Here is an 11791-nt window from a genome sequence, read left to right as displayed (position 1 = left end):
CCTGTCTTATGTACTGGCTCAGGTTACTTTTTTGGTTTATTTCTTTATCTCTGGGTATTTTCTCTAATTATTCATGTTGTAACTTTTGAAGTATTCCTAGCTCTCCTTATAGTGACAATGAGAGCTTATCTAATTTTGCATCAGTTAAAAAACTTTACATCTTATTCTGGTTTCTCACAGGAAAAAAAACTCTTGGGTATGTTTTACAGATGCTATCTCTTCTGAACATTTTAATTTTTTCTTTCCTTCATTTACTTTTCACAGTCTCTGTATAACCCACTGCTAAATAGGTTTATTTTGCCCATCTTAAAATTTTACATGGCCATGAATATGCTACATACCATGCATGTAGTGCTGAATAAAAGGCATCTACCGTCAATCTATTAGAGAGAAACATGTTATAATTAAAAGCAAGTGTTATTACCTTTGGGATCTGCATACAAGTTTTGTTCTAAAATGAATTTTGCAAATTAGTCCTATCTTTTCAGCTGATATAACATTTTTGTGTGAGATGGCAACCAGATAAATCTTAGTCACCTTGTACATGATAGACTTAAAATTCACAGGAATGCATTCACTTTAGACATCTACACATTAGCTGTGGCACAAAGTATTGTAACATCTAATACAGCAGAAGTTCAGGAGAAGTTGTGTGGATCACAGCTTATAAAAAACAAACAAAAAACAAACAGAAAAGAGGGGTAAGAATGAGGTCATTGAGCTTTACAAAGGCTTAACATTGCAACAAGGCCAAACAGTTGGACTTTTTTTTACCCACAGGAAAGTGCAATACCTATAGTGAACACAAGCCACTGAAATCCAACTTTTGGAGTGGCAAATAATCAGAAAGCAAACAAAGTAGTGCTGCCCCGATTACACAACCATCTTAACAATATTGTTTTGTGTTATCGGTGTGTTTTATATTTAAGATTTACTGCATTGGTGTAACAGATTTAGCCACCTACTGTCATGCCATCTGTTCCTGCCTCACCAGTCGGCTTCTTTTAGTTTATGGTCTCAATTAAAGGAGTGGAGACAGGTTGGTCTGAACCAGTGCAGAATCAGCAGTTGCAACCACTTGTCCAATCAAACCTGAAGCACTCAGCATTACGTCAAGCCGATCTCTGAGTTGGTTGCAGATTTGGTCATTTCTCAGTTTATTTACTGTCCTGTGTGGGTTTTTCCTCATCTGTCTCAGTTTCAGTTCCCACATAATCTTACAATGTCTGATCACATCATTGGTTCAGCTTGGCTCTGAGCTCACTGGATCTCTCCCTTCCTGAATCCCCTCTACTTTTTCCCTAGCATCTTTCTGCCCTGGACAAGCTTCAGCTGAACGTCCTGCCTCCTGCTTTATTTGTCACCTGCCTATCGTCTGCTTGCTTCCAGTCATGGCTCCAGCTGCCTGTTTGCTTGTTTATCTGCACTTATATTTACGTGCTTGGCAGTAAAATAGATGGGAAAAAAGGAGCATTTTATTCTCTATTTTAATTGGTTTTAATCTTGGCTAAAGAGGAGCAAATGAGAGATTTAAAGAAATGAGATGGTGATATGAGACTCTGGGTCATTTGTGCAGAGCTTGACAACAAGCTGTTGTAGATCCATTTTCTTTAAATCAGGTGTGTTACAGTAGGGAAACATTCAACCTGCAGGACACTGGCATTCAAGAACCGAAGTGGGTGATCCCTGGTTTAGAACTTTGAAGGGACATTGTGTAACATTTTCTGGTGTTTACTGGTCAAAACCCATGCCTGCATGTATATATGTGTTATCATTGGTGTATTATGACCTCCACTAATGATCTGACACATTCTGTATACAAAGAATTTTAGATTTGTTTATACATATGACGGGTAAGCTGGCAGGGAAGCACCATGACAGTCTGCCATATTGAATCTACAGTCACTGGCAAGGGACAAATAGCACCAATGTGGAATTCTTGTTAGCCAGCGCACATTGATTGAGACGCGAGAGGAGAAAATAAACGAGAGAGGGTTATTACCTGGCAAGTTGGAAAAGCTGTTAAATTGTTATTGAAAAAAAGGCAGGGCCATGCATATGCAGCAACACAGGAGCCATTTTCACCATCGCCAAGAAAGTGAAAAAGGACATTTAAAAGGCAGCATGACTAGATGATACAGTAAAGGATCAACATCGCGCTAGCCTTTCCCAGGTGGAAGGAGCTCAAGAAGGAGAAAGATTTTAAAAGGATGCTGAAGTTGCCAGCTTTCTCCTCAACAAGTAGCTAAGTCAACGGTACTGCCTAAATTAGCCAAAAGCTAACTTTTTTCATTTGGTTTTGTCAGACAATGTTGCTCGTTACCATGGGCAGCATAACAGTAGATCCTGCTAAAATACACCAGCCTTGATGGTGCAGAAATGTATGTTTATGTGGTTTCAGTTGCTTTTATTGTCACAGTAAATGCTGGCGTGCAGTCGTGGTAAAGCCGGACTAAAAGCCGGTGGGAAGGCTTCATAAGCTGTCTTTTAGTCAAAGCCAAAGTCAGCTTTATTGTCAATTCAGCAGCATGTACAGGACAAACAGAGAATTGAAATTGCCGTTCTCTCAAACCTTTGTGTGATGAAATACCGTGACAAAAAGTGGGTGCTGTTTCAGTTTCCCTGTTGAGATCTGTTCTCCCTGTGAGAGCTGTTCTTCCTTCTAAACACAAAGGAACGATATCTGACAGTTTGATGGGATGCAGTTTGCAATATTTATGAAATCACGAACGTCTTCACCTGAGTGAACACTCCATGAACTATTGGATGACATGCTTTCATTGATGTTATGAGGCTTTTTGAGACACGGCGGTTACCGTTGTTGCAATATGTGTTTGAAGAAAGTGAGATGCTAGACTGCGTTATAGGTTCCACCGTTAGATGGCAATAATTCTTACCCAATGTCTCTTTAATGAGGATGCACATTTTTGTTCCGTCAAAGAAATTTGCATCTACAGCCCTCTGAGCTCACTTTTATCTCTCACTTTTTTTTAAAAAAAAAGCCTGTCTCTCTAAATATACGTTGAATATCATTAACCAGGTGTGTTAATGTAGGACGGGGGGGATAGTCCCTGACATTTAAATGTCTGCATGTCAGTTCATGTAGAGGTGCAGCGTGAGGGGCGGCTGTAGATCAGGTGGTAGAGCGAAATGGGCTCCTATCTTACAATTCTTTTTTTTTAAATCCTTGGATCCCTCTGTTTAATGTGTATTTGGACAGTTAAAACTGTCTAGGTGAGAAAATAAATGTAACATCTATAAAAATGGGAAGGCTATGGCATATGTAATAAGTCCTGCATAGGAAGGGAAGTTCTCAACAGTGCATTACAGGCTGTAGTTTTATTCTTAATGCACTACTTGCACACATATTCACCTTTAAATGCTGAGAAGACACTAAAATGTCTGTGAATCAGTAATTCTGTCTTGCATTTACAAAACTGTACGTGAATGCATGAGCTCAACTATCAATATTTACTTATTAATAATAATAATGATATGATGATGTATCAAAAGACGGAAAAAGACGGAAAAATCCTGAAAACAGAGAGCTTAGAGAGCCTTATCGTCAGAATGATGATGCAGCTTCACTTGGCTTTGCAGAGTTGTAGTTGATTTCAGCTCATTGCTGAGCTGTCTGATCTGCAGTTTTACTTATTTAACAGCATCATTTTACAACAAAAAGGCTCTTAATGTGCCCAGTTTCTGTTATCAGAGAGAGAGAACAATGAGCTGGTTGGAAATGTGTAAACTAAAGAGCCAGACAGGGCTAAAGTGAGTGTATTTAGGAGATACTGTAATAAATTTACCAGGAATACTCAAAATTATTGCTGATAAGTTCATAATCTTAACTTTAAAGTCAATTTTATAGTCTAAACATTTAATACAACATTTAAAAAAATATGGAAATGACAGAACAGAGATTACCATTCATTTAACAGCAGAGGCAAGTGAGGTCACCTCCTTCCTGAAAACTGAGCCTGCTCTGATTGGTCAGCTTCACTGGTGTATTTGGGCAGCACCCATCAGCTCTGCTTGTGTTTTCTTTTCATTCATATTCATGGGTCAGGGACATAAAATTTAGGGAGAATGGTTAATTGGACGCTAAATTAAAGTGTGCCTGGAGTGCAGGATGAGTCATCTACAATTTTAACAGCTTTTCTTTTCTTTTTTTTCCCCCCCAGGAAATGACAAACTCTTAGATATATTTAAGAATACCTGGAAAACAACCTATTTTTGTCATTGTTTGGTTACATACTGTAGACGGTTGATGCAAAGTGCAAGACATACAGTTATACATAAAAACACAGAAACGCTGAATCAGATTTTAGACTTTAAACAAAAAGAACTTAATTGTACTTACTTACATTTTCTGTTATATATTTAGCTAGAGTTTGAGGGGCAGGATGTTGCTTCTCTTCTATGTTCTGACAATATTTAACTTGTCTTTTTCTTCTTCATCCAGCCATGTTTTCCCTCACACACACACATTGCCCACAGGACAATAATGTCCTTTGACAGGCTGCTAAGGTCAGGCCTCGGGCTGTGTGATAACTTCACTCCAGGGGCTTGTTGAGGAAAAGAAATTCTTCCCTCTTTACCCACACAGATACAAACTAAAGACTTGTGTGTATGTGTGTGTTTCTTTGTATGCTAAGGTATATATGTGTGTTTTGGAGGGGAAAGGGGTTAGTTAACCAGTATAGGATCATCTAAAAAAGCCTGTTTTTTTCAGTGCAACAAAAATACAGAAAAAAAGAGGTAGTCTGGGAAGCAATGGAAGTCAAGAGTGCTATGGTCATGGAAGCGTATAAACATTGTGATGTATCTGGCTTGTCTGCTGCAGCTCTGTTGCTCTCCTTTGTGTGAGTGTTTTCAAGGAGAAAGAGACTAATAGGTAGAAATGGGCTGTTAGTAAATCATTTTCAGGTGATTGACATTTGGAGAAGAACAGATGTTTGGCTTACATAAATAAATATGATGGGAGGAAAATCTTTTCGCGTTTAGACTGACACGTTTTCATTTGACTACACTGTATTTACATTTTACAAACTCTTCTATTGATAAGGTACTGAAACACAGGCACACAAATTACTATAATTTAAAAACAATTTCCTGTAGCGTTTATTTCATTAAAAATCTACATCACTAATGTTTAACTGCCATGCAAATTAAAATTCAAAGCAGCCTCCCACTGCAGCCTAAAATAGGGTTATGGGTGAAACCTGATGGCTGCGGCATCCTCTGGGGCCCGTATATCTTACCACTACTGACTCAAGCTTTTGGGCTGCAGAAAAGACAACAGCACACAAGAAGAATTATAGTCTATTTCTTTTGCTCTTAACACAAAGCGTTCTTAAAGAACTTTGAGGACTCACACAGATGAGGAAACCTCCACCCTCATACATTTAAATTTTCATGGGGTCCCAGAACAGATTGCCATTTAAACTTAGTTTCAACATGTTATAACAGATGGGGCCACCACAAGACTTATGATGGCATGCTCAAAGCAGTGACCTAGCACTCCAGCTGCTCTCACAGCCAAATGGGAAATAGTTATTAACTCCATTAAGCAACGCCATGATTTTAACACTAACTTCCTGTTCCCTTAACCAAATTAATCTCCTATGTTACAGGTATTACCGGGGACCCAAATGAGTGCACAGAACTATGTGATATTTTTTAAAACTGATGCTGTTCAGATGGAGAGAGTTTTGCTAGCTGGGAGGATCTCCACAGGTGTGACAGCAATCTGGCGATGAGTGGGAAGTTGACCAGGTAGATTAACTGTTTTGATTAAATGATGGAAAGCAGGTGCAGATCCAGGTTGTCAGGGCAATAAAGGCACACCCACGACAGCCACACAAACACACACACACAGATGGAGAAGCACAGATCACAACACCCGGTCCTCCCCAATCCTTACAATAACAATCTTGCTAAAGGAAAGACTGGAGAATGATGGCGGCTGTGATCTGGAAAGACTTACAAGAGCTGTATTTCCTCCTCTGCCATTTGTATGGACAATACTTCATAGGATGCCATTATTGGTCCTATGCAAGGGTATCTGGTTGCTTTGACTGTAAGACTTGTTGTATGAAATAACAATGAAAACCTTGTATTGTGAGAAAGGTGAGGTGAGAAAGTCTATGTTTCGAAGTTAAGGGTTTAAAATAATTATAACTTATAATTAAAATAATATTTTAAGACTGTTGATGTTTGAAAGTTACGTTGGGTGGCTCAAAATGCAAATTGATAAGCAATATATATATATATATATATATATATATATATATATATATATATATATATATCCAGATATGTCTTTAAAGCAGTAAGTGGCCTTCCTGAAAGGTCCCAACTACCTTTTTATTTGTCTTTCTCACTTGTAGGCATAGTATAAGCACATAACGTTCTTTGGTTTCTGCAACTTTAATATTTCTGGTTTGATTACAACCTAAAACCTTTAGAGTAAGATTCCTGGGTTTCTCTGTATTATTGTGTCCCATAAAAGCAAATTGCAATGCATTAAAAAACAGTGTATAATATTCAAAATATGATTTACAAATCCTACAAAACAATATTTTCACAATAGAACACAAAAAGAGTTGTGTTGGCCTGCAGGCAGGCCAACTACAAACCCATGCTTGTATAATACAGCAATATGTTGTTTAGCTTTGTCTAAACTATTCAAGTGGGTGCTGAAAAAATAAAAAAACACATCATCCATGTCCTCTTTTGGAGGATGCAATGTGAGTGAGCTCCAATTTCAAATTTCAATTTATGTGGCCACACAGCAGTTTTCCACTTTGCCTCAGTCAATTCTAAATGAGCTTTGGTCCAGAGGAGACAGCTGTACTTCTAGATCGTGTCACGTATGACTAGAGCTTCAAACGCCATTTGTGGATGGCAGAGTGTTTACAGACAATGATTCATGAAAATGTTCCTGATCCCTCGTATTGATTTCCATGTCAGTCATGCCTGTTTTTAATACAGTGCCATCTGAGTGACAGATGATAATGAATTTTGGTTGGAGAGAGATGTGTCCATGAGATTCTTTGAATCTTTTCATGATATGATAGACATAATCTTATAGACATAGACACTGTAGATATTGGGATACTTGTTTTTGCACTTTTACATTGATAAACACTATTCTGAATTTGCTCCAATTTTTTTTTCCAGATTGCTGAACCTGCCATTATTTACTGCTGAGAGATTCTCATTCTCTAATTTCTCTCTCTCTCTCTCTCTCTCTCTCTCTCTCTCTCTCTCTCTCTCTCTCTCTCTCTCTTTCTCTGTCTCTCTCTCTGTCTCTCTCTGTCTCTCTCTCTGTCTCTCTCTCTCTCTTTCTCTCTCTCTCTCTCTCTCTCTCTCTGTCTCTCTCTCTCTGTCTGTCTCTCTCTCTCTCTCTCTCTCTCTCTCTCTCTCTCTCTCTCTCTCTCTCTCTCTCTCTCTCTCTCTCTCGCTCCACTTACTGACCTGTTGCAAATTAACCTCATTAATTTCAACATGTTCCTCCATCTGTTTCTATTTATCAATATTGACATTCTGAGCCTTTTGTTGCACAATGTCCCAACTTTTCTGCTACTATTTTATTGAAAATTAACAAATATTTTCATGAAATATTAGAAATGTGTCTCACTTTGAACATTTGAAATGCTTTATATAATCTACAGTAAATATAATATTGGTTTATGAGACATGCAATTCATTGCATTATGTTTGATTTACATCATACATAATGCCATACTAATTTAGGTTTTGGATTTGTATTACAGAGTTTGGGCATTTTGTTTGTATGAGACAACTAATTTAGATTTTCATTATAAAGTCTGCCACAACAGTAACATCAATGCTGGTATTAATTCTGCACATCTAACATAAACTAAGCTTGCCACACACTTATGGTGATAAACTAAAACAGAAAAGAGAGAAGAGGCAAAAGAAGAAGAAGAAGAAGAAGAAGAAAACACTACAGACTTGGACAGTCTTTAATTCAAAATGTTCTTTTTTGTTGAAAATGTCCTGTCTGGAGTTTTAAAAATCTCCTCGTGTAGTGACCTGTGTCTTCTTCAGGGCATACCGATGAGTTTAGGAGGATATGTATACATACTTATCTCACCATTGATTTCTTTTTCTTTTACTTGGACATCAAAGGTCGCCCAACTCAAACTACATTCAAAACTGATTTTTTTTGTAAACTAAAATGCTCTCAAGAGTGAGTCAGCAGTTCCTCCTTACAAAAAACCTCCTGAACATTCAAACCTATACAACATTTCTGATCCTGTTAAATAATAATTTGAAATTTTTTATTAAAGTTAAACTGACCTGCCTGTGTCTACTACCCTGACCTGTCCTTGGTAGAAAATTAGAGGAAAATTTTGAAAAGAAAATAATATTTTAGATTTTTGATATTTACTTAGTTATTTTGACATTATGCACTCATCATATCTGCTTATGAGTGTGATGTACTTTGATGGCTCTGTAGTGTCTGGCTCTGACCTTGGGTGCCATGAGAGCCTGGCTTGTGTGTGATGAGTGGGCCAGTCAGGGACAGTGACGGGAGACAAGAAAAGGCCAAACAATATCCATGACGGTGGCAGATGTCCAATAAGAACGCTCCGGTATGAAGAACTAGACAGCACCTGGCCCGGACATGATCCACACATACTGGTTAAAGAAGCTGACTTCTCTCCATGAGCGTCTGGCAGCACAGATGAACCAGCTGCTGGAGGATGCGACCCACCCTGAATGGCTGACCAAACAGTTAAAAATGCCAAAGTTTAGTAGCAGTGCTATAAAAACAACAGCAAAAAAAATTGCTTTCGCTATTACAGTGATGAATGTTGAAGTGTTAGAATTAAAAACATATTGTAACCTTGTTTGAAATGAAAGTCCATGTTAATAAAAAAATAACTACTTAAAATTTGAATCAGCATTTTCCATACTTCCCTACTTTTCCTGATCAGGAGTTGTATGTGATTGTGCTTATGTATAAGCTTTGATAATGACTTTCCTACTATTTGATGAACATAGCAAAATATTTGATCCGCATTCAGAATCCCAAACAGTCTCTTTAGCAACACATAAAAAGCTGCTGGACATACCCAAACACACTTTATCCATATGAACACAAGATATTAAGTACAGAGAGAATCGATATGCAAGGCTGGAATCCCGGTGGGTCAGAGCTGTTTTGGCATGCCATGGCTGATCAGAGAGCATCCTTATGAGCTAAAAATGGGATACTGACACTTGTTTTTCAAAGAATATTGATTACAGATGTGAATATGCTCTCTTACACTCCTGAGGCTTTCTTTTTCTTTTTTTTAACAGAAAACCTGATCTTTCTGACAAAGAAACATGTATTGAAAAATCTTTTATAATGCATTAAATAAAATGAAATAAAATCATTTGAATCCAGCACATTCATCCTCCCTCTGGGTTGATAAAGAGTCTTCATTCTATCTGTGCTTTCTCATGTTTCTTTGCATTGCTACTGGCCATGGTTTTATTCAAGGCATCCATCAGTACACAGCTAGAATGCAAAAGTTTAGGCTCTGTTTCTGTCAGCTGTTACACAAATAAAAATGACATGATAACAATATATAATAGATGATATATGAGACATAATAGATACAGCATTAAAAGCTCATTTTCTTTTACTTTTTTCATAAATGCAAAAGAGCCTTATGGCTACACCACCCCGAGCATGCCCGATCTCGTGTGAGCTCAGAAGCCAAGCAGGGTTTGGCCTGCTTAGTACTTGGTTGGGAGACCACCCAAGAATATCAGGTGCTGTAAGACATGCATCTAAGGTTAATTGTTCACTCTAAATTCTCCCTAGGAGTGAGTGTGTGTGTGAATGGTTGTTTGTCCCTATCTGTGTTGACCCTGCGATGGACTGGAGACCGGCCAAGGGTGTACCCTGCCTCAAATGCTGGGATAGGCTCCAGCTTACCTGCGACCCGTAACGGACTAAGCAGTACAGACATGAATGAATGAATAATTGCAAAAGAGAAAAAACATCTGAAAGCAGATGTTTGGTCTCGCTGCACCATCAGTCCTTTGTAAGAGTCATTTGGAAAGTATCAAAGCATGTATGTTTTTGTAGTTTCCCAGCTCCTTCTTGATGAGATTTTCTTACTTTCTTTCTTTCTGCAAAAAGCTTCCAGTAGGCTGACTTGCTTGCGCTTTGCTCTTCTGAGGTCCGTTCACAGATTATTGATTATGTTTGGGTCAGTGGACTGTGAGACACTTCTCTAGAAATCCAATGACCATTTCTCTAAGAAGAACTTCAAGTTCTTTCACTTTCGGCTTGTTTATCTCTAGAATTATATATTAAAACTAATTATATTACAAACAGGAGTCAGTTCTCTAAAATCCATTGAGCTTTAAACTGAAGCAAAACATTTGATGTCAGACTAAATAAAAGCAAGATGAGGTTATTTGGGTAACTTACTTACTTGGCTCAGTGGAGTTATATGGGGATTTGATAAAAGTACAAACTCTTTCAGTTATAAAGTTTAACTTGTTAGAACTTAATAAAGAAAATCATCTTTAGTTCATTTAGTTCATTCATTTTTTATGCACAACTCCCTAAAGATTTCACAACAGTTTTCAATCAAGTGAAATCTGGACTTTGATTAGTCCATTTTAACTTCTTGATTATTTTCCTTTTCAGTCATTCTGTTGTTGATTTGCTGTATTTACTTTTCTGCATGCCCCAGTCTCAACCAAGCTTTAAGACTAACAGCCCACATTTGACTTTAGAATACTTTGGTATACAGAGGAGGTCATGGTTGACTCCATGACTCCATGGTGTCCAGGTCCTGTTGCTGCAAAACAATCAATCAATCAAATCAAAAGTGTATTTAATATTTAACCTTCAGTTTTCCTTTTTTTTAAGATCAGTGCATCTTTTACGAATTTGATGTTACAATGGACCAAAAATCATTGCAAGCTCCTTTACATTTTGTGCGCTGGTGTACATTTATTATCAAAGAATTCAAACTATTTCTCTGAGTCACACTGCTGCAGAAAATCTGATTTCATGTTAAAAGGAAATCTATTGTGCAAAGGTGTGTGTTCAATCAGCATACTGTGTAATGACATAGATTTACAGCTACGGAAAAAACAAATGAATAAATAAAATATTTTTTATGCTATTATGCAGTTTTCAGCCAAACAAAGTAGTTCTGCATCTTCTGTTGTGTTTCATCAACATAACTGAGAACATTTGAATTCCTTTATCGTAGAGCTTATGAGATGTGAGAAACATCAGTAAAATGTCACTGTTTTATATAATTTTTTCTGTCACTGTCATCTTTAAAGGCAGTCTGTTGCAAACTGAGCTTTACCTTTTGATCTTTCGTTAGATGCATGTCACAGTTTGAATTTGTGTGTGTGTTTGCGTATCTTGATCTGGTCTGAAAGACCACTTTGATGGCCTTGTTGCAGTCTTCCAGCAGTTTCTGAGAAAAGCATCCTTCTCCTGTCAACATCATCTGTGTGTGGAGGGGATGATAAAAAAAAAAAGAAAAAACACAAGGGGGCATTCATCACAATCAGAGCTATCACAAACAATGTTGTTCAGTTGACAGCAGCAAGTCAGTTTTAAACAAGTTGTCACAGCAGGTGTGCACATCTCCCTCACTTACCACTTGGTCCTTTGATAATCTCTGGGCCAACAAACCCCATTATAAATGTAAACAAACAAATAAAACAACAACAGTAAATGACCCATCTTGTAGTGCCTGGAAAGACTTAATCTATAGACTGAAACCATAAA

General features: G+C 37.6%; 1 pseudogene; it reads left to right on the top strand.

Moving 5' to 3' along the window:
• Window positions 1-9688: 9688 nt before the first annotated feature.
• LOC121639146 lies at window positions 9689-9807 on the top strand (annotated as a pseudogene).
• Window positions 9808-11791: the final 1984 nt, after the last annotated feature.

This window comes from Melanotaenia boesemani, chromosome 4, assembly GCF_017639745.1.
Source record: "Melanotaenia boesemani isolate fMelBoe1 chromosome 4, fMelBoe1.pri, whole genome shotgun sequence".
In the NCBI taxonomy this organism is placed as follows: Eukaryota; Metazoa; Chordata; class Actinopteri; order Atheriniformes; family Melanotaeniidae; genus Melanotaenia; species Melanotaenia boesemani.
This window is presented reverse-complemented; position numbering and strand designations above follow the sequence as displayed.